The sequence below is a fragment of the Opisthocomus hoazin genome, chromosome 7 (genome assembly GCF_030867145.1).
Source record: "Opisthocomus hoazin isolate bOpiHoa1 chromosome 7, bOpiHoa1.hap1, whole genome shotgun sequence".
In the NCBI taxonomy this organism is placed as follows: domain Eukaryota; kingdom Metazoa; phylum Chordata; class Aves; order Opisthocomiformes; family Opisthocomidae; genus Opisthocomus; species Opisthocomus hoazin.
In genome coordinates, this window is record NC_134420.1 from 34,354,484 (window position 1) to 34,379,541 (window position 25,058).

A 25,058-nucleotide genomic window follows, 5' to 3' on the forward strand; every position below is an offset into this window, starting at 1 on the left:
CAGAACTTCCTCCTATTAAATCAAAGTTTTCTAGCCACCACTTGGGGCAGGGGAGGGGCGTGAAATGTCAGAAGGGTCACAAATGAGTCACCTGAAACTACAAACTAGCAAGCAAAGTTGAACAGCATACTTCAATAAGGAGCCCCTACAAAACCTGAAACAAATCCCACGCATTCTTGTACTATCAGACTTGTATTAGGTTGAACTATGCATGTAATGAAAAAAAAAGAAATTTGTAAAATAAAGCCTGGGATACAACAAGAAATTAAGATTCTTTTTCATGCACCAAATTTTCAACTGCTCAAGGCTGGTATTCAATCCTTATAAACATCTCTTATTTGTAAAGCACGTAATTTAAGATTATGCAATTGCACTACAGCTGCCCCAAAATATTATGTGCTGAAAGCGCCAAAGTGTTTATGGACGAAGCTTGCCAAACAATCATTCCACCAAAACCACAACTCAACCACTACTTGAGCTAAACTTGTTCAAACTAGACTGAACTACAGATGTAAAGTATTATGTTCATATGAAATTGCAAAATAAATTCCAGGAAAACATAAACAACACACCTGTTGGAATGCTTTTACAGAAGCAATCTGTTATGCACAGAGCTGGCAGTGATACCCATGCTGTTGTAACATAGATTTGAAAGAGAAGAGAAAAAAGCAGAACAGTAAGTTTCATTACAGGAACACACAGAAAATTCATAAATACCTCAGACCACCGATACTGTTTTGGTGGATTCCACCCCCGCCCCTCCAACTTGCACTCAGAAATGAAAGGAGTGATGCAAGGGTGCTTGGGGGGACGGGGAGATGACCAATGGATCTGCCACCTATAGATTTCAAGTACAGCTTAAAACACATTATTCTCAACCAACAGATGCATATTGTGTAAAGAAACAGACCTTCTCTCATCCCAGCTTCTAGTGTCCAAAAATGACCCACAGCAGCAAGTTTGCTGATGACACAAAACTGGGAGGCGTGGTAGATACACCAGAAGGCTGTGCTGCTGTTCAGCGAGACCTGGACAGGCTGGAGAGTTGGGCAGAGAGGAACCTGATGAGGTTCAACAAAGGCAAATGCAGGGTCCTGCACCTGGGGAGGAACAACCCCATGCACCAGTACAGGCTTGGGGCTGACCTGCTGGCAAGTGGCTCTGTGGAGAGGGACCTGGGAGTGCTGGTGGACAAGTTGACCACGAGCCAGCAGTGTGCCCTGGCTGCCAAGAAAGCTAATGGAATCCTGGGGTGCATTAGGAGGAGTGTGGCCAGCGGGTCGAGGGAGGTTCTCCTTCCCCTCTACACTGCCCTGGTGAGGCCCCATCCGGAGTACTCTGTCCAGTTCTCGGCTCCCCACTTCAAGAAAGATGAGGAGCTACTGGAGAGAGTCTAGCGGAGGGCTATGCGGATGATGAGGGGACTGGAGCATCTCTCCTACGAGGAGAGGCTGAGGGAGCTGGGCTTGTTCAGCCTAAAGAAGAGAAGGCTGCAAGGGGACCTAATAAATGCTTATAAATATCTGAAGGGTGGGTGTCAGGAGGATGGGGCCAAGCTCTTTTCAGTGGTGCCCAGGGACAGGACAAGGGGCAATGGGCACAAACTGAAGCACAGGAAGTTCCGTCTGAACATGAGGAAGAACTTCTTCCCTCTGAGGGTGACGGAGCACTGGAACAGGCTGCCCAGAGGGGTTGGGGAGCCTCCTTCTCTGGAGATATTCAAAATTTGCCTGGATGCGGCCCTGTGCAGCCTGCTGTAGGTGACCCTGCTTCGGCAGGGGGTTGGATAAGATGATCCCCAGAGGACCCTTCCAACCCCTACAACTCTATGATTAACATCCTCATTGCAGAAGGATATAAAATCAGAAGAATTACAGAGGAACTGCTGTGGCTGTGAATTCTCTCAGAATGAGACAGGAGTTGCACTACACTCGCAAAGTTGCATTTGTTACAACCTATGTTCTTTTTGTTTTACAAATAGGACTTACATCAGCTTTGAGATTTTCAGATAAGCAATTTCCTCTTCCAGTTTGATTTGCTGCTTTTTGAACATCTATTTACTCGCTTTGCTAGTCTTTCAGGGAAGGCAACATACAAAGACCCAGAAAAACCTAAAGTTACCACACTCTTTTTAGGATGTGGTTTGATGAGCAAATCTTTTGGTGCCGTTTCTTGCCTCTCTACTGCCTTCTCAATTGTGCAAGCATGTACAAGGCGGAGGAGGGCAGAGACAGACAGTAAAATGACTCAATGATTGCGCAGCACTGACGTACCTGGGAGGCAGGCCCAGAAGCAAAATCTAGCAGAGAGCAGAAAGCCAAGGCTCCATAAGCTGTCACCATCAGTGAAAAAGGCCAGTCATAATGCAGTTTCAGGTGCATATCTGACACATAAGGCACCCTAGTTCATCGTTAAGTATATTATGCTGCGAGTTCCCTTGCTAGGCTGTCAAGCTAACAGATTTGGGAGACGCATCTCTCAAAATCAGAACTGCAAAGGAGAGCAAGTGAAATCCTGGCCTCCAAAACCTGCACTTAAGCACATTCCAGTATTAGGTGCTTATACAAGCTTAGAGCTTTCAAATAAAAAGAACCAAAACTATATTCTGTCTTAACCACACATTGCTCCTTTGGGCACATCAGATTGGCTCAGTACTATTCAGCAAAGAGGGACATTTGGCACGCAACAGATTAACGAGGGATATCTCTGTATCGTGTAGATTAGGTAGCAATTACCTAAGAAGTTTTGAAAATCCACAAAATTACTTTCTATCAAAAACAGCCCAAACTGCAATTAAAGACAAAGTATAAACAATTTCAGGGAATAACAACTGCAATCATTACACTGAACAGCCCAAGTACTCCTCAAAAGCAGGCACTAAGGAAAGAAGTTATTAACATTTTCAATATTTTTCTAATCTGCAAGGAGCAAAGAGAAACCAAACTATTGTTACCTTATCTGTAACACCACAGTGCACGTTAAAACCACCTTTACTCTTCTCATATCTGCCCTTGTTTTGGAAACCACCAAAAAAATCCACCTGCACACAGGGAAATTACTTTCCCCTGCTCCATCACATCAACCACAGAAACTCTTCATGTTTTAAAAAAAAAATTAAGCCAAATCCCTGTTAGCATTGCATTGAAGGAATTACATTTTCTTTGGTAAAAATAAAAGAGCTTTGAAGTGTAAAGTCACTGTACTCAGTCAATTTTGCCATAGGATGATCCTTCCTGTCCATGAAGGCTCTTCTGAATTCCTACAATGTATTTTTTAAAGTCATTCTACTTTTGAGTCCATTAACAATATAGAGTCCACAAGAACAGAAGGTCAGAAACTGTTACAACAAACTACCTACAGCTATGAAGCTAAAGAAGTCGTAAGAAATAACACAGAAAAATACAGATATGGTTTAATTATACACAGGGGAATAGATTTTCAGAAGAAACGGGAGGTTTCATTCTTAGACCACTTTTGTTCAAGGTTCTTCACAACGTGAGCTTTTTCCTGCATGCCAAAAAATTATCAAGCAAAACTTTAATATCTGGCAAGAAAAAAAAAGCTTTTCATATTCAAATTAAATGCATTTTAGGATATTTCAAACCCAAAGCAACTCCCTGAAATTATTCCTCAGTAATAGTTACGAACTCCATATATTAAACCCTGTTTTAAAAACGCTCTGCTTCCCCAGGTTTCACAGCCAACGTGGCACTTCACTTTACTCTTAGATTTCAACATAAACAGATGCAAAAAAATTCACCTACTTTTCCTCAACAAACTTCGTGTTCTGCCACCCTATACCTGTACTGTGGAAAGTACTTCATGTCTGCCACTACCATGTTCCAGAATGACATTTCACCTTATGCTGGAACGGACAAGGGCTGAATCTGACTGCTGTCTTTAGCCTTCATACCTTCCCTTTGTTCCTTCCACTTACATAGGAGGAAGTGGCACGTTGTGTATTACAGTAGCCAAATATGCACAAAAGTAAGTTTTATGCAAAGTAAGTGAATTCTTACCCTGCTCATCAATCCCTTTAGATAACTGCAGATTCACAAAAATCTTCAGATTTTCAGTCCTGTCGGAGTTAATATCTGCTCAAGTCCAAAGAATGTTTTTCACCTAAAACATATCAAAAGTTGGAGATTTTACGGCAGCAGCATCATAACATACACACACACAAAAAAAGTCCTCCTTCTCTCTCTGACATATGCTAAACTTGTTCTCTTGTTTTGTAAAAACCTTATCAAGAAAAAAATTTAGTCACAGTTGTAACCATACAAGCAATTCACAGAGTGAACTGATAAACCAAGTAAGACTACCTGGCAAGTTCAATTACGGATACACCATATGCTTCAATATTCCTTTAGGTATACAAAAGGAATCAATTTGTGCAATTTGTTCAAAACACAAAAAGCCCTTTTGGCAAGATCGCTCTTTAGCTGAACAATCAGTTTGAACACTTGCCTCCTGAAAATATCACCTATTTGCATCCAAGAACGGGAGGAACATGGCTCTGAACCATTTGATTCTGCTAAAGGAACAGATACCTTAAGATGGCAAGAGAACTTGCCAGATTCATGTTTATTAGCAGAAATAACCAGTGGTTTTGTGCTTGGTGGGGTTTTTTTTCCCTAATTAACCTTCCTCTGATACTTAAGGTGACCTTCACCAAAGTCTCTCAGCAGCCGTACAGCATCAGCCCTAGATAACCAGAGCTGCTTCAAGTTTCATAACTCAGTTTTCTTCTTACTTTACACGTGACCAGAACTGCAAATCAGTAAAGTCTGAAAACGAAATGTTTATGTCCCAACAAATGTATACAGCCAAGAAGCTTCTTACATACAACTTAAAGTCATTATTGCAATAAAGTATGAAAATTACAAGCATTAATAATGTCTGTTATTAGCCTCCATTTGAAAATATGGAAATGTGATTAACCTGGAACACATGCTCTAATATCAGTTTTTAGATCTCCTTCTTGCAAGCTAGAGTCAAGGTTTATCTTTCAGGAGATGCAGTGGTCAGTACAGTCACCTATAAAACAGTATGCCACATCAGTAGCACTACTTCTTAGTGAAAGCTCTCAACCAAAAGACAACCTGCTACAGATCTAGAGTTCAACAGCAGCACATCCCTCCCGCCCATTAATTTCTCTCCTCTTTCAGTGGTCGTTAGCCAATGGTTCAGTTAATTACTGAATTAGTGTGGATGCACTTACGCAAAGTGGAATTTGGCTTTTAAGAATAGTCCCCGTTTTAGGTACTAAAACACATGAAAACAAAGACTAATCAAGCTAGCACTCTGTATTATGTATTCTCCCACCAGTGAAAATGGAAAGAATTCTCAAGAAAGGATGAAACTCATTAACTGAAGCCATTCTTACACAACTTTTCAAAAGCACCACCTTAAAAAAAAAATATGCATCAGCAATGCTGTCAACCTGCCCATAGAACCTTACGCTGCCTTTGCAAAAAAAAAAAAAATACCAGTGCCCCACTAGTGCCTTCCTCCTCAGCACAAAACCAATTCTCCCACTTGTTCAAACAATTTTACATCAGTCCGATGAAGTCACAAGCAACTAAGAATACTAATTTACGATCCAGGTGTAAGAAACTTTAAAAACAGGCATCCCTTAGTTTCATGCACAAGGTACAGGGAAGGCACTGAGTTCAACCCAGGCTGATGTGCTGCTTTTTGTGAAAGGAGTATTGCAGCATGGGAGCCCCTGTTCTCCAGGCACTCCCAGGTAAGAGCACTGCACGTGCTGTCAGATCAAGACACACTGAACCTTCGACAAGCACACTGGCACGAGAAGAGCAGCACTACGACGCTGTAACACGGCCAAGACAGAAAAGGCATTTTACCAGGAATTTCTGTTTCTTCCTGGCAACTGTTTTGGGAGGTGGGGTGGTGGTTCAGATTTCTTGAGGCTTTTTTTTTTTTGAGGGTGTGGAATTCTAAAACAAATTTACATTTGCTAGATTATTTCTTTGAATTTGCCATTTGGGAAACTAGGGACTAAAGAGAAACAGACTGTGTTCACCTTGGCTACAGGTGCTTTAAAGCTGTTTTAGTTTCCATAACTAAATCTGCACTTGTGTTAAGTTGGTATATACTGAAATGCAAGTATAGCCAGTCAGATCTTCAGATTCAACCTTCTTAGCAACAGCAAAAATAGGCAAACTTCATAATTCACACATATTCCAATCAAGACATACACTAAATGTTTACCTGGTGTTGACCACTGTCCTAGAAGAAAATGATGACAGAAAGCAGTTTTAGAGTAACTGCCACACACATGCAAACCTCCCTTACCAACTAAAGATTGGCTTAGGCTACAAGTTATAAATATTTGTATCTATTCTAATATTTTGCCACTAAGAATATACAGTTTTAACAACAACAAAAAATGTTTAATAATGCACCTAGTGGCAAAGAAAGATACCTTAATTAAAGTTTACCATACTACAATTTTCTTCAGCTTACCTGTCCTGCAAAGCAATTCCACATACAGAATAGCTCACACATAAAGGAAGCTCAAGTCTGAAGTAAAAACAGTTCTATTGCCCTTCCTCTTATCTTCGTCTCCCAAACCCTCAGTGCTTAAAATACAAATACCACTTATATTTCAAGATATCCAGAACACCAGACAGACCTTCACCCAGAAACAATAACGTCTCTACAGTCTCCCACATAAAAGCCACCCCTATTTCATACAAATTAATGAAGATACTCCTCACCCTAAAACGCAGCATGGCTTCTGGACTAGATGGTCTTCAAAGGTCCTTTCCAATCCAAACCATTCTGTGATTCTGCGAGTTACACGTTTAGCAACCTACTCTTTGGTTTGTAAGTTTCACAAGTTTTAGTTGACCCACATCTACCATAAATATTATTTCAATAGTAAGGTTGGGAATCTGAGCAACAAAAATGAAATCAATTAAAAAGAAGCAGAAAGTACCACCATTAGCTACACTAAACATAGCTGACAAACCTTTTTACTTCCAGTGTTATTTCAAAAGCTCCTCCACAGTGAAGGTTCTGCAAGAAATACATTAATAGTTTCAAACTTTAAAAACTCTATAACCACGAACACCACAAATGTTCTTTTTCTTCATGCAACATGAGAAGAGCAAAGGGGGGGGGGGGGAAGGCAATGCTCACCTGAAGCTGATATGAAAGGAAACTAAAGAAAAAAAAAGTAGACATGCACTACTCTGACAATTTAATAAAAAACAGCCTAGACAAGTCTTTGACTGCAGTTTTGACACAGACCAGTCTAATGAACCACGCACATTTTTACAAGTTGTTTTAAAAGAAACAAAATGTAGTTTAGAAAGCCCATGCCTGTGACTACAGAAAGCAAGTTGCAGGTGCATTAGAAAAGTAAGTTTGTCCTGTACAGGGGATAAAAAACCCCCACATTCCTCATGGGAATAAACTCTATGGATTTAGTTGAAACTCCATGTGACAACCCATATAATTTCATAGCAGATTAAAAGAACCATTTAAATAATCCAAGAAGCATGGACCCATTCAAATAGGCACTGTTTACATTTTTATCTCACCTGTGTCCACTGATCAAATTAACAGAAAAAAGTAACATTGGAGAGATAGCAAGAGTGGCTCAATTAGACATAATTATACCTGATAAATCTTCTCCCATGAGGTGAAAGGCAAGACAGCTGTGACAAGCACTGGCTGCAAGCTGATTTGTCCTTACGCCCTGAAACACTACATGGTATCTCATACACAAAGCTAGTGATCCAACCTGACCACAGCCCATGGCACAAGTGCTGCAGCTGCCAAAAAAACAACACTATGTAGGTCCCAGCAAGTTTTGGCTAAAGCCTGTCTTCAGCCAGTACTTCTTCTGGCATGACTTTTACTGATTTTAATGATGACACATTAAAATATAGTGCAAAGCGCATCCCTGCATGCAGATCAAACAAGCAGTAATTTATAAACTGAAAGCTGTCACAAAGAATAAAGCGGGCAGAAAACTACTTTTTCCACTCAGACAACCGCAACAGTTTGTTTGACAGCTGGCTTGAACAAATATGATATAAACCAATACAACATGCCACACAAGGCAAAATACATCAGTAGAATAACTAAAGTGATATGCAGCTACCCAGTTCAATTTAGAAAAAAACAAACTCAAAGAGCAGAGGAATGTATTGATTAAATCTGCAGCTGTGTGAAACAAGTTTGGCTACAAATTCGAAAATCTACTTCAAGCCAGACAATGTAAATAATCCTTTCTGGAAGCAGTGATACGGTAAAAAAAAAAATATTCAATCAAAGGCTCCTCATGCGTCTAAGAACAAAAATAGCCATTTCTGAAAATACACCATCTCAAGCTGTGGGGAAGATTAAGCTACAGTATTTGCCTTGCAGTGCTTGTCAGTGCTCTGCCTAAACCCAGCAAGCAACATTCACAGAACCACAGAATGGTACGGGTTGGAAGGGACCTCTGTGGGTCATCTAGTTCAATGCCCCTGCCGAAGCAGGGTCACCTACAGCAGGCTGCACAGGACTGCGTCCGGGCGGGTTTTGAATGTCTCCAAGACAAGGAGACTCCACAACCTCCCTGGGCAGCCTGTTCCAGTGCTCCGTCACCCTCAGAGGGAAGAAGTTCTTCCTCATCTTCAGACGGAACTTACTGTGCTTCAGTTTGTGCCCATTGCCCCTTGTCCTGTCACTGGGCACCACTGAAAAGAGTCTGGCCTCATCCTCTTGATACCCACCTTTAAGATATTTATAGGCATTTATAAGGTCCCCTCTCAGTCTTCTCCAGGCTAACCAAGCCCAGCTCCCTCAGCCTTTCCTCACTGGAGAGATGCTCCAGTCCCCTCATCATCCTTGTAGCCCTCCACTGGACTCTCTCCAGTGACTCCTCATCTTTCTTGAACTGGGGAGCCCAGAACTGGACACAGTACTCCAGATGGGGCCTCACCAGGGCAGTGTAGAGGGGAAGGAGAACCTCCCTCGACCTGCTGGCCACACTCCTCCTAATGCACCCCAGGACTGGCCTTCTTGACAACCAGGGCACACTGCTGGTTCATGGTCAACTTGTTGTCCACCAGGACTCCCAGGTCCCTCTCCACAGAGCCACTTGCCAGCAGGTCAGCCCCAAGCCTGTACTGGTGCATGGGGTTGTTCCTCCCCAGGTGCAGGACCCTGCACTTGCCCTTATTGAACTTCATCAGGTTCCTGTGCACCCAGCTCTCCAGCCTGTCCAGGTCACGCTGAACAGCAGCACAGCCTTCTGGTCTATCAGCCACGCCTCCCAGTTTGGTGTCATCAGCAAACTTGCTGAGGGTAACGTTCCATCCTTCCATCCAGGTCACTGATGAATAAATCTAACAAGACCAGACTGAGTACTGACCCCTGGGTAACACCACTAGTTACCGGCCTCCAACTAGACTCTGCGCCGCTGATGACAACCCTCTGAGCTCTGCCTTTCAGCCAGTTCTCAAGCCACCTCACTGTCCACTCATCTAGCCCACACTTCCTGAGCTTCCCTATGAGAATGTTATGGGAGACAGTGTCAAAAGCCTTGCTGAAGTCACGGTAGACATCCATTCCTCTCCCCTCATCTACCCAGCCAGTCATGCCATCACAGAAGGCTATCAGATTGGTCAAGCATTATTTCCCCTTGGTGAATCCATGTCGACTACTCCCGATAACCTTCTTTTCCTTCACTTCTACTCAGCACCAATCACACCTCAGTTGAACAAGTGTATCCAGCTTTACACTGCCCAGTACAAAGATGGACTGAAGCAAGTCCAGCAAAAAGCCCACCAAGCGGTTAGGTGGCTGTAGTACATGAGGAACAAGGACACCTGAGATGTGTTGGTTTGTTACTCTGGAGAACGCCTGCGGGATCATCTTGCTTTCTACACCTACCTAAAGCAAGTTTATAGCAAAGACTAAGCTAAACTCACTATCATTGTACACCTGCAGTTTACAGCGGTCATGCTTTGACTGTGGGGGGCTGGACCAGATGACCTCCAGAGGTTTGTTTCAGCCTAAATGAGATTATTCATCAAAGTTTTCATCCCTGCTACTCAAGTTATTGAATTACTACAGCTCAACAAAAAGAGGTATCTACAAAATATTGACTTTGCGTGGAAAGGCTAAGGTTTCCAAAACCATCTGTGCAGCATCATAATTGATACAAAACAACCACCACCTAAAAATAAGCAATAGATGTTTCTGTAAATCTGAGTTATGCTTTAGCTACCATTAGAAGTGGGACAAATAGAAAAATGAACAGCAAGGCACACAAAATACCAGTTTCCTTGAAGAACTACAGTTCAATTTACAGTACTGAAGTTTTCCAGAGGTATGGAGATAAAGCAGTAAACTGTCTTCTATTCATTTTTCCACCATTTTCATATAAAAAAGGTGCTGCATTTCCAGAGAAGAAAAAAACAGACCTCTAGCAGACTCTGACTCACATGTATGCATCAGAACTAACTCTTCAAACGCAAGTTTCAAATCTAAAGCATGTGTGTGTCAACCTCCCAAAGAAAGACTGGGCATTTCTGTGCGTACCCGCAGAAGGACTATGTCACCTGCCTCTGCAGGCCACCAAAACACCAATGATACAAATAATATTTCTTAAAAGCTTTTCAGAAAGCATAACACATTATGTAAGAGCTGTACTGGACTCACAGATCAAAATGTGGATTTGTTACTCTGTTCCTTATCTAATGGAGAGATCCATTGAGTAGCTCTAGTTTGCAGCTGCTATGTAGCTCACAAACAGAAAGAGAACAGAAATCAAACAATGAAACACAATTTCTGAACAGTATCCTGGAGAATCTTTTCCCTTCATTCCTGACAGGCACTGAGCTGAAGCAGTGTTCAGAAGTACTTACCACTGCAACATGTTAAACATCAAAAAAATTTTACTGTAAAGGTGACTGAAAACCAAAACAGTGCACACAGAGAGACTGTGGAGTTTCCACCCTCGGAGATTTTCAAACCCCAACTGGACAATGTCCTGAGCAACCTGCCCTAGCTGACTCTGCTCTGAGCAGCAGGATTGGACCAGAGGACCTCCAGAGGTCCCTGCCAACTAAGAACGAAGAGTCGATGAGGTAACTACATCTGCACAATCAGCGAAGGTTAGCCTCCATAGAAACGTGAGAGTCTGTACACTCACAACCATCTGCAGAATCTGAGCTATGCTTGCATAGTATTTTGTCTGATGCCTCTAGACTTGATCATACCATAAATATAAGTTACTGAAATCCAATAATCAAGCCAAGGAAAGACTCCTCAGCCTGTAGCAGATGTAAACAGAAGACACGCCTGTTTCATTGCACATGAAGAAACACTAGAAGGAACAAGTATCTATCCCTCTTTTTAAACATTGCTGATAAAAGCTGCTATTGGAAAAAAAGAAAATTTAAATGGAATATCTATGAAAATAATCGGAATTTTTTAAAACCTGCCATAGATCAAAATAAATTAAAAAAAAAAATCATCTGAAGCCATGTCATTAAACATTTTGTCAAAAACCTCCCACCACTACAACAGCTGAATCTCCTCACCTTGCACTTTTTGACACTGTAGATTCAGATGCATGCTGTAGCACCCATGACACTACTTACGAACATCAGCATCTCCAATTCTGTTGGAAACTGCCCTACGTAATTTTTTTGAGTATTAAAAAAAATACACTTAGTCACAACCCTAGAAGAGTATGTTCCCCCTCTTCCAAAGAAAGGTCAAAAGACTTCAAAAGATAAGACCAATTCACGTCTTGAAACACAAATAGCAGCTCATAGTAGAATGTGGTCAATTACTGAGAAATTTGAATATGTGAATGCCTTCAGAAGGAGATTCAATTTCCAAGCCATGCCTAATAAGACAGATCCAAACAGAACATTTATTATTAAAATCTTTTCCTGTAATGGCCACCTTTTTTTGTTTTTAAACATTATCCAGATAAAAAGATTTGTGCTTTTATATCTATCAAAAAACTTCAAAAGCACTCAAAGAATCTGCTTCACTAACTGATTTTTTTTTCCCTTTTACAAAATTAGAGATAGGCTTTGGTTTTGGCATAACATTAAGAACAGATGATGCACAAAATCAAGATTAGTGTTTACCACATCTAAAAGCACAGTTCTTTACTAGTTACAAATAAAATTGAAAAGTAAGCTCTCAAACATTTGTAGAGATAAAGCTGTCAAGAAGTTAAAGAAGATGAAACATTGGTTTCACAAACATTAACAGCAAATCTCTGCACTACCACATCACCAACCATGATAAGTTTGATCCATATGAGACTTATGCACATGATCAAATTTTATCAACTGTACCAGAACATGATACCAGTTGGTATCAGTGGCAGGAAAGTGCATAACATCTAATCCAGTATAAAATCATAGTGGTCTAAATATATAATGCTTAATGCAAATAAGTCATGCTGCTATCTGGTACGTATTTTATTTTTGCTTTAATTAAACAGAATAATTTATGAGATTAACACTTTACATGTGACCACTATACTTCTTATCCAGAATTGGGAGTTCTAAAGCCCTGCCTGTAGCATCGTTGAACCAGTGTTCTAACTTCGTAACCTTAAGACAAATTTGAGTATGTCATTAGATACTATTCCCACCAACTAACATAGCTTTCGGTGCTATTTTTCTCTCCTCTTTTTACCAAGAGGAAAGTTAAAAGCATTATGTGTTGCAGCAGCTCTACAACCCAACACTCCAGTGCTGAATGATGATGAATGGCTGAAAAAGGTTCAGACTTTCTGATAGACTACCGTCGCCTAAACTGCAAATTGTGTTATCACAGCAGCCAAAAAAGTGAAAAGTTACTATCCCAGAGAATTCACGAACCGTTATGGTCTAGCATTAGGCCTTGCAAATAGTCAGTGCAAGTGAAAAGACCAGTATTCTCAACTCTTGACGGAAAGAGGAATCAAAGATCTCCACTCTCAGGAGTGATGAGAAGAGAGACAACAGCTTACTGAGCCCAGACTGCACATCATACAGCAGTTGCTGAGACTGTGAGGGTGAAATGGAAGGTTGAGAGGCAGAAAGAGGAGACTGGCTCACTTACTGCTTCACATGGTGCTGCTGTCAGACAACTGAGGTCAATATGCAGCTTCCTCAAAGACTGTCCCCTCTTAGATGTATATAAACACTTTGTTTTGCCTCTCCAAAAAGGGTCAGATCTCACACTGCAAACCTATCTTGTAACTATTTTCGAGGTTAAAAATTAATCATTACAAATCCTGCTTTATCTGCAGCCTTATTGTCCAACATTCAAAGCCATTGCAAGTGCAGAAGACAACCTTTTCTCAAAGACAGGATGTCCTTTTTGGACGGTCTCCCCTACCATATGTCCAGTGAGACTCGGAACAATTAGCTTCTGCATGCCTTGACTAGGTACCAAATGAACCTGCTTGGCTTCTCAAACAGAACAGGAATAAATTGGACAAGAAAAATGCTGAAGTTTCAACTGGTCAAAAAGCAAGAACAACACAATCTTTCACACTCATGACATCACCTCCTTTCAACAAAGCCTTACAACACACTCACCAGTAAGCACCAGGAGGAAGAGAGAAAGCCAGGAGCACCTGGTGAAGGTGGAGCAGTAGGACTGTGAGAGGGCAGGATCCTACTTGTGTTTGCGTTCCTCTGATGGATCCCAGGAGTTTGCAGAAGTTTGCAGGATGGGCCTGGCCTTAAAACATTCATACATCTGTGACGCTTCAACGAGACTATAAGCTGTTATGAGAAAGCTCCTGGTTACCAATGTTCCATTTTTCATCAATAACAGTTATATTGGGGGGGGGGGGGGGGGGGGGAATGGAGAAAAAGACAGTTCCCTGATACAAAGTGATTTCCTCCACCAAAAAACCCTCAAAAGCTGCTCACACAACAGTAATATGAACAATTCGGGTGGGGGAAGACGACACACTTGGGACACTTAACAGCAGAAACTATTCAGCAGTGTAAATACAGGTATCACTACAGGCTCCCATAGAGCTTTGTCTTCTGCACTTTATTTTTCAGAAGGAAGAACTGACAGAAATCTATACAGAACAAGTAGTTACATGAACTATCAAAGCCTGGTTACCTTCTCTCTCTCATATTTAACCAGATTTGATCGCTCCAGCTGAAGTTTCTCCCATACAACTGCGTTTATCACACATTTTCGCTGGTGACTAATATCTTTGTGCATGCTGCAGTACTTGCCACCGCTGCGACTCAATCTCACTCACCCAGCAGTCTTTTTATATAAAGCCTGCTGGACTCCAGGTATGCACAAGGGGCTAGAACAACAACCACTGAATTCAAAATATTTAGGAGATTGGCAAGAAGGAAGAAGTGTTAGAGAGGAGAAAAGCAAACCAGAAGGCACACATAGAGCATAACCACACAAGTTGATTTCCATAGGAAACCAAAAACTTCGAGAGCAACCTTGCCTCAAATCTGTTATCAGAAATCTAGGATACAGTGACTGTGCAAGCTCGGCAGTGACTGCCACACAGCACACACACTTGAGCTAGCTCTCACCTGAAGAACGCTATCCATGCATTTCCTAGAACTAGATGAAAACTAAAATGGGGAACCTGCCAGAGTGACAACGGGAGGCATAGTGGCTGACTCTCACAAAGCCCAGTGTTGGCAGAGATATTCTCCAAAGTACAGCCAGGCAGCAGTCCACATATAACTTTTGAACACAGTTCTTCCTGAACACCACTTGAGAGTCCACACCAGATATTAACCCAGATTTAAAGGAATACTTTGTAATATACTTTAGTGGCCTTATATTCGACAATTACTACACATTTCACTTACCTGTTTTGTGTACAGTCTGTTTTATGCTTTTTGCAATTTTATAGACCATCTCATTCTCTATTGCTACAGGTCAAGATGCGCAAGAGTTCAAAGATAGGGATGTCTAGCAGGCAATTAAAATCCAAAGCAATCTATTCTGGTATTACTTTAATTTGTAGCATGCCAGCTATTATGTTGGCACCACTGATCTTCTGACCTTTGAGCTAAAACCACTGGACTAGCACAAGAACTAGAAACGCGACAACGACATTAGCACAACGCCGTCCTCAAGCTCGGTGAACGATACTGAAGGCGACGGCTACTTAGCTCATATGCAATGTTACGCTACTGCTGTTAAGTGTTTTTCAGATGCAAGCCACAAACTCAGCACAGTGTAGCTTTGTGCCATGTAGGCACTGTGAGCTAAAGGTACAATAATAAATAAAATAAGGCCAGGGTACAGGTTTGAGCACTCATCCGTAACTGTCCATGTCAGTAAACTGTTATCACATTCTCCCACATGGTTTTGTTCAAGTTTATTAACATTGACGTACAGAAGATCCCACAGGGCTAGGGACTGTTCCCAGTAACAGCAGGGGTTTGAGCCACTCTTCGGAGCTGAAAACGGGCTGCAGACAAGTGCAGACATAGTCACTAGATTCCTCAGAGCTGGCTCAAGACTCTCCAGCACAGCCTTACAGCTAGTAAGCTAATTCATCCTTCGTAAGATAAAATCTAAAGCCCAAGGCAGCTTCTGCTCTGAACACTATTATAGATTTCTCATGTGCATGTTAAAACTACTTGCTCAAGGACATCTGCATTTCCTTATTTCACAAAGTCAATGAGGTAAACTAATGAACGAATGTGAGGCACTGATATTACAGTAATATCACATCAAAATACAATCTCATTAGTACCCATAAATGAGTGAAGTCAAGTACACTCAATGCAGAGCAGCACAATTATCATGCAACTATGCTGCACCATGTTAGCTATGTAAATGATTCCATATTTTGCTTAAATTGTCAGATTAGGGCTCTGGCCCTTTCCAATCCATGAAAGCACAAAGTATAAAATACTTACACATTCTCAATGCTGTAGTTATCCTTCTTGATTCACTTTCCTTTTTTTTTTTTAATCAAGTTAGGTAGTATTGTCTAAAACTTAGCGGGGGTCTGTAAGAAAAATCAAACTCCATCCCAGAATTGTTTCTGCCACCAGTAGAAACATTTTACAGAACCTTCCCCATACATACCCTTTCTTTCCCAGCAGCCTTTCAGATGCAGAAAAGGAGCAGATCAGATCATACTAACTTTATCACAAGCAACAGCCTGCTCCTCACATGTAATCATGAGATTGGGACAACTGGTTTTTGTACACAAGACAAGAAAAGGCCCTGAGAAGATAGTACTCTCAAGCTGTATACTGCTATTAAAATAGTCCCTCCGCCTGCAGCCAGGTCTCTGACCATCTAGTGTCTCAAAGAGAAGAGGTGACTGAGACCAGATGATCCGTCCCCAGGGGACAGCTACAGCTCAGGGGGCACACTGTAAGCCCTTCTCAATCATCCTTCTTCTGGAAAAGAGTCAAGCAACTTTTCAGCACAATTATTCAATGAGATAATGACAACAGCTCAGTTTCACAAGTAGTTTTATTAATATTGCATATGTTCATCTTAATGACATTCAGCACTAATTAACATGGTTATAAACTGAACAGCAGTGGCACTTCAACAGTATTTTAAGCCTTCAATTCCATGTTTTGAGCACAGGGATAACATAACACACTACCTTGCGACCGCAGGTGCCAGTATTCAAGTGACCAACCTAACTGAAGTTTCCATACGTTTCAAGAGCTTTTGGCATCTCAGCTAAGCACTAAAGTGATAACAAAGAAGGGTTACAGCAAACAGGATAGCTACTGCTATTAACATTTTTGAGGCAGAAACCCAGTGCAAACAGAACAGCCACTCGGCACTAACACAAGATTCAAAAAGAAAAACAAACACCACCTTTAGAAAGACGATTTTCCTAGCTGGCAAAATCGCTTTGAACCTCTAACACGGAAAGGTTTTCATACCTCCTTTATCAGCAACAAGAAAACAGTGTAATACAGAAACCAACCACTATTTAAGGGTATTTTGCATTATACTGTGCATATAATTACTTCTTTTGAAAAAATACTATTAAACTCTAACATTAAACAACTTCACCTGCAAGCACATAACACCCACAAACTGTTGCAGAGTCAAGAGGTTTTACTGCCACTTGTAAAATGATACTGAAATAGAGCAGCACTGTTCCACAAGCCCTTTTCTTCCCCCACGTAAAAAAGTGAATATGAAAGACCACACAATCAGGTACACTGTCTATGCTATCCTCATGTACTTATCTGTTACAAGCAATAAAGTTCTAATTTGTAGCTAAGTTCTAAGTAAGAATTAATTCTAGCCATGTTTATGACAATACCTGCAAAAAAAAAAGCTAGCCATTCTGGAGGAAAGCAGGATTCAAATTTAGGAAATCAGACACAATGTAATGCATTTAGCTTAATCTATATAGAGTTGTGCTGATTCTTCTCCCACCTCCCTTCAAACAGACCTTCAATTCTTCCTTCACTTTTAAACTTGGAAAATCACAGACTTCTTTCGACCCTTCTTTTCTAAATGGTAACACTCCAGAAAAAGAAGGAAGGAGAGAGAGAAACAGTAGTTATGAGGCACAGCTACCATATTTAACCAGAATTCAAAAAATTTTTTTTTCAGTACTGTCTCTACCAAAAGGTAAATATCTGTTGTGCTTATTCTGGATGCTTTAATGCCATGTCAAACAGAAGCTCCTTGTTCTGCCAAAAATCTTTCAGTCCTCCACATTAGAAAAAACGACAACTGTAAGGCAAACAACACTACAATCATTTACAATTCCTCCTCATCCGAACCCAACTTTCTCTAAATAGTCAATGATCTAACAATTCTTACTGTTCTTACCCTCTCCAGCTTCCCTACTGTTCACAACAGTACCTTCTAATCCGTTCCAAACAAAGTGACCAAAGTGCTACTTCATTTTAAATCTGTCCTCCAGCTCTCCATTTTATTAATTATTTCTCCAAGTTTGACCCTTGTTAATTCTAATTACTTCTTCCTATTACACATAACTGAAAGATGAAATGAGGAACTTATCTACAAATTCCTTCAACTGCTCCTTAATTTCTCTCCTTTATTAATTTGCGAGGCCTCTTACTTAGCCCCAAGTCACTTAATCCCCTACCTCAAGAATCTGAAGAAACCCGTCACCTAAAGTTAGACTGCATCATACTTGGGAACACTTGACAACTACTATAAACTGCTTCGGGTTCTTTGTTTTTAAGCAAAGTGCAGGTTTAGAAAAAATAAGGAACCGCAGAAGTCTCCCCCATCCCCCAGCACTTCAGGTATTTTCTATCTCTGAGCATTTTGCAATTTTACCAGAGGCGATGTTTACCTTGTACATGATTATTTTTCACGTGCCCAGCTCTGCACAACTGCCAAGTTGTTCCACATTAAATTGACTGTTCCCCCTGCCCCAATTTTCAGAAGAGATGCATTGTATCTCTTAGTTAAAGAGCACATTCACAACATTAGCACTCGTGCCCTTGGCAGGCATAAAGTTGTTGGCAGTTTGAGGGAAGTGATTACACTTAAGATCCCAGAACAAAAAGACACTTCAGTGATGTAAGAATGGAAAACATCAATTCAGCTGCTCAGGTATGTAAGCACTGACTTACACACTAAAAAAAATGAGATTTAATGATGCCAGCAATCAGCAGATAACGACTAACTTCTGTTGAAGAGAACCCTTCGCAACATTTCATTACAGCTTATTATCATACCTTTGTTTTACTGGAGATGTGCTTTAAATTACCAACAAATTTGAAAGTCTTTACTGTATCAACACTACATACACAAGTGATTAAATCTGGAATATACATTACACTATTGCATGTTCACATCCAACTCTAATGCTGTTGTTTGGAGGCACAATGACTTCTGTTCTCAAATGTTATCTAGCATATTAACCTTAAAAATTTTCTGGCTGAAAACAGAAGTACAACAGTACAGGATTAAAACAAGAAAAGTCCTGATAATTTTAATACATGATAAAGGAACCTATATAGCTATGCAGATCTTCTGACTTTACCTAGATAGGGAGGCAACTGTATAAAAAGGCAAGAAATAACTCATGCCTTTCAAATTGTTTCATGGTGCTTCCCCCCGCCGTTTGAATTGCAAAGTGGAAGTGGCAGTGGCAGGCAGAAGTCCGGAATACCAATGCACATTCATTTCACAGCACAGACATGCCCTAAAAATCCACAGAACTCAAAATCCCAAAAAGGCCTTTTCAATTTTGAAAAAACAGCGTGTTTTAAGATTATATTAGCATCTCCCTTTTGTTAATACTAACAAAGGCATCCTAGGAAGCATTCTCCTATGGTCTCTCTGTATGGCAATGCATTAAACAATACTAGATTTGGGACACCATGGGAATTTCCAGAGTTATGTCAAGTACGAGTCGATGGCTACCCTGCAAGATGCTGCAGAAGTCAACAGGGGGAAGATTAAAATGAACTGACTTTCTGTCAACACTTCCTTCTTCAAAGGCTGCAAAAAAAAAAAAAAAAAAAAAAAAAAAGGGCAAAAGCAGGGAAAGAGTGAAGAAAAAAACATCCAAGGAAAGGACAAACTACTTAAATAAAGCATCTCCTTTCTTTTCTCACTGAAAAATGTTTGCTTTAGCAAAAGCTGTGGGAAAGCATCAGGTTTCATTCTTTATTCCAGCTGCTGTATAATCAATACAGTGCAGTCTACTGAACTATTTTATTACAATTCATGCAGCAAGCTGTTAAATACATTTGCAAAGCAGAAGATCAGTGCCAGTATCATGTCATTTATAAAGATGTGTTTATTTTCAAGGTATGAGAACGTTAAATCATAACTTTGTTCTGCACAATTATGCAGTCCCACTGCATTGACTGAAAGCATAAAATCAAATTTCAGCCCTTCCAATCTGAAAAAAAAATACAGTGGTAGAAATCTCAACTGCATCCAGTAGAAGCAGGGAAGGCCCTCTAAGATTTATTTCATGTGGTCTAGTATTGTCTTCCATTTGACACATACAAAAATATTCCCCAAATAGTATCCAACATTTTTGTTTCTAAAACATCAAAAGAAAAAATTCAGATTGGTAATTCAGAAAGTGAAGAGAGAAGCCTTGTCACAAAAACTAAAACAAGAGATCTTTATATTGTTCAGAGATAAGAACTGTAATGACTTTTGTGTAGCAGTAACATACATTCAAGCCTGCAGTTTGAGCTTCATTACCCACTGCCCCCTTTTTTTTTTTTAATACGTAGACAAAGTCATGGTACACTTCAGCAACGTTAAAAAAAAAAAAAAAAAAAAAAAAAGACTGATTTTCGCCACAGTTTCTTCAGCAAGAGCAGATTTGTGCTTTGGCCCTGCCAAAATATAAACGTTCAAGATGTGCACGTTTCCTCTTACACTGGCCTCTTGCAAGGAATATAAATAAATAACACGCACTCCCCACCCCCATCCTTTCTTGCGTGCCCACAGATAAAGGAAACGGGGTTTCCTGTTGCAGGTCTGCAACCTGAGCACCAGCACCAGGAAGCTGTGATAAACTGACACCAGCAGTGGCACTGTTACCCAAGCAAAAGACACAAAATGGCCTGGATACCAAGGCAAAACAGTTTCACATTAGTGTAAAAGAAAAAAAAAAAAATTGCTACAAAGTTGTTTAAACTGTATCTACATCAGCATTTCAACCAGTAGTGTCCTTTGAGAAGGCCCTCCCGCCATCACCGGCCAGCAGCCTGCAGAGCCCAGAGCGGTTCAACCCAGCGGCCTGACCTCCCGCTCCGAGTAGGGCTGACCGCCACGTTGCATCAAGTGGCTCAAGGCTTTGTCCTGTCAGGCTTTAAAAGTCGCCAAGGATGGAGATTCACCAGCCACTCTGGTGTGGTCTGTTCAATGCTTCACCACCCTCGTAATGGTTTAATTTTTATAGCCATTTTGGTGTGCATAAACTGGATTTCTCCTAGAGAAAACTAAGCTAAAAATCCCTCCCAAGAAGCTCACCAGATGTGGCCCAACCCTTAACGGTCATAATGGTGCAAACCAGCAAACCACGTCTGTGCTGGGGACATCCAATTTAGCAGACCAGAATAAATTTTATCTGAAGTAAAATTACTGAAATACTAACAACGTCTATCCGAGCGATTTGCTGACCCCACCTTCAGCCAGAGATCCACTTCTGCTCTGCCAAATTATTTGTTAATATAAGACCAAGTGACAGAGACACACAAACAGATAGCAATTTTGAAATTAGATGAAAGAAGCACTCAGCCAAAAAGAAAGGAGCAAAAAAAAGTTGTAAACCAGAAAATTATGATCTCTCTTCTAAAACACCAGTCATCACAGATCTGCACCGAATACTTCATATGACAGTGTGAAGTAACGTTTTGATTTTGAGTGAACACGAAGCAAAACCAGTAGCTTATTTTAAGACCAAAAAAACAGGCGATAAGAAACTACAATTTCATTTCAAAAAGTCCCAAGAACAATGTAAAAATGTTCTTGGGGCTGTGCAACTTTTCGTCAAATCAACAAATGTATGTCTTTAAAAACATTTCTTAACTCTTTAGAGAGAGCTCTCTGTACCACCACCACCACCAAGAACACCCAAGATACCTATCAGAGCTGCTGACGTGAATAACTGGCATACAGAAAGTTCTGCTACGGCAGCAGTTGTTTTACAGATATTATCTGCCACTACTAAAAAAAAAGTTCTGTATTAATCCTATTTCACATCACATAAGCGTACAATAAGCCTGTCACTTGAATTCAAAGGTCAAAAGACAATTGATTTAGCTGATGGTGCTGTAAAACACATCACGACTTGAGAAATTCAGAGAGCAGAGCCAAGCTACAAAAGTAGCCCTTGGCACCTCCTGGAACCCCACCGTCTGCTGCACAGAGACAGGCAGCAAGGCAGGCTACAGCGCAAAGGAAGATACTTGGCAATTTCCCCCATCCACAAAAGCAAGCATTAAAATTCACAAAATAATACCAGCCAAGTATATTAAACATAACTAAGTCTCCCAAACAGACTCAACAGGCAACTTTTCTCTAAGTTATGTTCAACATCTGAGCTGTGCTTTCTGCCAGCCTGGAGTAAGAGCTTGGTTTCTGCTGATTTTGGCTAGTTGAGGTTTTTAATCTACTATAACATCATCAATTACGAAAAGTAAGATATATTTCAGGGTTAACTTGAAAAGTTTTCACCAAGATAAAAGTCCACCTTAATGCATACGTTCAACGTCAGCATGTTTCTCTCACAGCTGCAGTAAAAACCAGTCTCTCCAAGGCCTAAATGAGTATTTTGAGGTTAAAAAAATTGTTACCTCAAAAGGTAAACAAATAAAACAAAAATTGAAATTAACACCACCAAAACATTTTTGAGCACTGAAGGTAAACCATAAGAAATCATGAAGGACAATCAAACTTTAAAACAACTATATGCCAGTAGTTTATTTAATTTTGACAAGTTACAAAAAGAAACTTGCGTCTTCAAAAAGCACTTCACCAATCTTTAATAACATTCATCTGAAGAAAGCGTTTTTCCCCTTCTACAGAGCCCAAGACGAAAAGTAAAACAGTATTAAAACACCAACAAAAACCTGAAGCACCTCTCAGACCTAAGCATGAACTCAGTAACAATTCTTCCTTCTATATTACCTTTTTAAACAATCCACATTCAGAAAAGTTGTTCTATGCAGTCATGCATTTGTCAGGAACTTGATCTCTCTCTTCAAAACTGACATCCATTCACTGTGCAGGGAACAAGAGCTACTACTATTGCACTGCAGCATCTGACACAAGATTAAGCAGTACGAAGAGATGAAGCCACAACTGATTTTGATCCTGCTAATTAAACACGGGTATGCAAGAGAGGATCCACTTACAGACTCAGACCTCTGAAACAACGCTGACGAACACTTGGTTAGCGATCATACAATTCACCAGCAATCAAGATTATGAAAGTGTTATGTTACCACATTCAAATGAAGTGCTGTCTAAAACATGCTTCCATAAAGAAAGCAAAGACTTGTAAATGCTTAGTCTCACTTAACGCTTACCATAAAAGACATGTGGCAGAATCTGAATCAAACAACCCACCCAGCAAACTGGTGCCACAGAATTCAAAATTAAGAGACTGAGACAACTACATAATTTAGCTTTACATATGCAAAGACAGACATCTAAAACCATTTTACCTGCTGACTAATGTTCAAAAACACAGTTAAATAACCAAGCAATTCTAGCGTCTCTGCAACTCCTAGAGGGTTTCCCAAAATTCAGAGTGCAAAACTACTATCAAAGCTAACAGCGAAACTGCTACAGACTGTGTTAGTCTTGCATTGCCAGCTGCACAAGGATTGAAAATCAGAATTAGTCAAAACCACAAAATGATTGCCATCCAGCCTCACCATGGCCATATTCTGTAGGTTTACAACTGTACCTTCAGATAGCCACTGCTGGTAAGGTTCCGCTCCCAGAAAACATTGACTTCCTTTCACTACAATAGAGAATGTCTCTAATCTCACAAACCCATAAAAGTCCACTTTACAGACCTCAGCTTGAGAGTCCTCAAACCAACGTTAAACTGAACGCAGTGAAATATAAAGCTTAGACTATTTAAAAGTTGCTATTTAGAGGGATATGCCCAAAACCAAGTCACTGTAGTTGTATCTCCCTGGAAACATAAAACATAGAACAAAGTAACATTCCCCCCCCCCCCGACCACTGAAAGTTACTTTACATCTGATTAATTTTTATATGCCAAATCAATAAAAGCCTCACCTAGCAGATTTTAGAATACACATATTTATAGTGATAAAAGAACTAAGTAACTGCACTCAATATTGCTGTATTTCTTATTGTCAAGAAGTTAAATGAATGGGTTTCAGAATAAATGAATAAAAACCTAAAAGACAGATAATGAAGTAAACAAAGCAAAGATATAAAAAGATGTTAACAGATAATTAAATCATGCCTTACTGACTTGTTAAATATTTAAATAAAGGAGCTGCAGAGGAATAAAAGGAACCTGCCTGAAGCTAAGCAAGCCAAGGAAACAACAGATCAAAACTCTTTGCCAAATAGCAAACACGTAGAGTCAATGAGAATAAATTTAGACCTCCAAAAGTGTCAGCATTAGGGAAACCAATTTGTGTGACTGAAATTTTGATGAAGGCAGAAGCTCTGCTTCTTTACCCCAGTAGGGCATCCAAGATTTCTAAGCAGTAGCAATAAGGACTCAATAGCTTGCAGCAACCCCCTTGCTCAAGGGATTAAACTACTGATACAGAGAAAACTCTCTTTTTCTTCTCTACAATAGATATGCTATAGGACAAAACCGATAGAGGAACAGAAAAGAAATTCAGATGGACCTTAAACCTTTCTCTTACGAGCCTCTCTCTCATTTTCCCCATGTATTTCCAAAACTATCCTCCTTAACTGGAAGAACACGACCTCACTAAAACTCAAAATAACTACTACAAATATTTTCTGTCCTTAAAATTAAGTTTTGTTCTCCTGTCTTTGAAATAAAAAAATCTGTTTGCAGTAGCAGAATTGATAATTCTGAAACAGACATTTTAAAGGATGTATTTGAGACACATTTACAAAACTGAGAGGACAAAAAGAGCTACATAAGCACAAAACACTCTAGGCAGCAACAGAATGCTTACAATCGTGACACAAAAAAAATCTCCTTGAAAACCTGGGGTACAGGAGAAGAGGCCGCATTTGGATGTGGTTTTTAAAACAACAGCTATCCAAAAGTTAATCCCAAACCTTAAAATAACATTTCAGCTAAACACGAGAAGGTGAAAAAGCTCTTCAAAAGTAGAACCAATTATACTTAAGTAAAATGACAATCATACATTATAGAAAAAAACAGGTTACGAATTACACATCCCCATATTTCATTCCTGACTACAGCTCTACCCTTTCACAGTTCTGTGTCAGTGCCTACCTCTATACCTGCTAGCCTTTTTTAGTCAAGCAACTTTTTGCAGTCCTGCAACAGTCACAGTTGACATCCCATTTTGCCTCTGACTTCATGATTTAAGAGGCTGTACAAACCACAACTGAAAGCTAAGTATGCCTATCCC

General features: G+C 40.2%; 1 protein-coding gene across 11 annotated transcripts in view; it reads right to left on the reverse strand.

Annotated features, from left to right (window-relative positions):
* SIPA1L1 (signal induced proliferation associated 1 like 1) overlaps nt 1-25,058 on the reverse strand; it is a 231,659-nt gene that overhangs the window by 204,395 nt on the left and 2,206 nt on the right. For 6 of the 11 annotated variants that reach the window (XM_075427528.1, XM_075427540.1, XM_075427527.1 and 3 more), the window contains exon 2: nt 4,020-4,122. The exons of 4 other annotated variants lie outside the window; for them this stretch is intronic. The gene's annotated coding sequence lies outside the window, so the exon portion shown is untranslated. Of the gene's footprint in view, nt 1-4,019; nt 4,123-13,580; nt 13,727-25,058 lie in introns of those variants that run through there. One more of the 11 variants, XM_075427529.1, reaches the window with a different exon arrangement.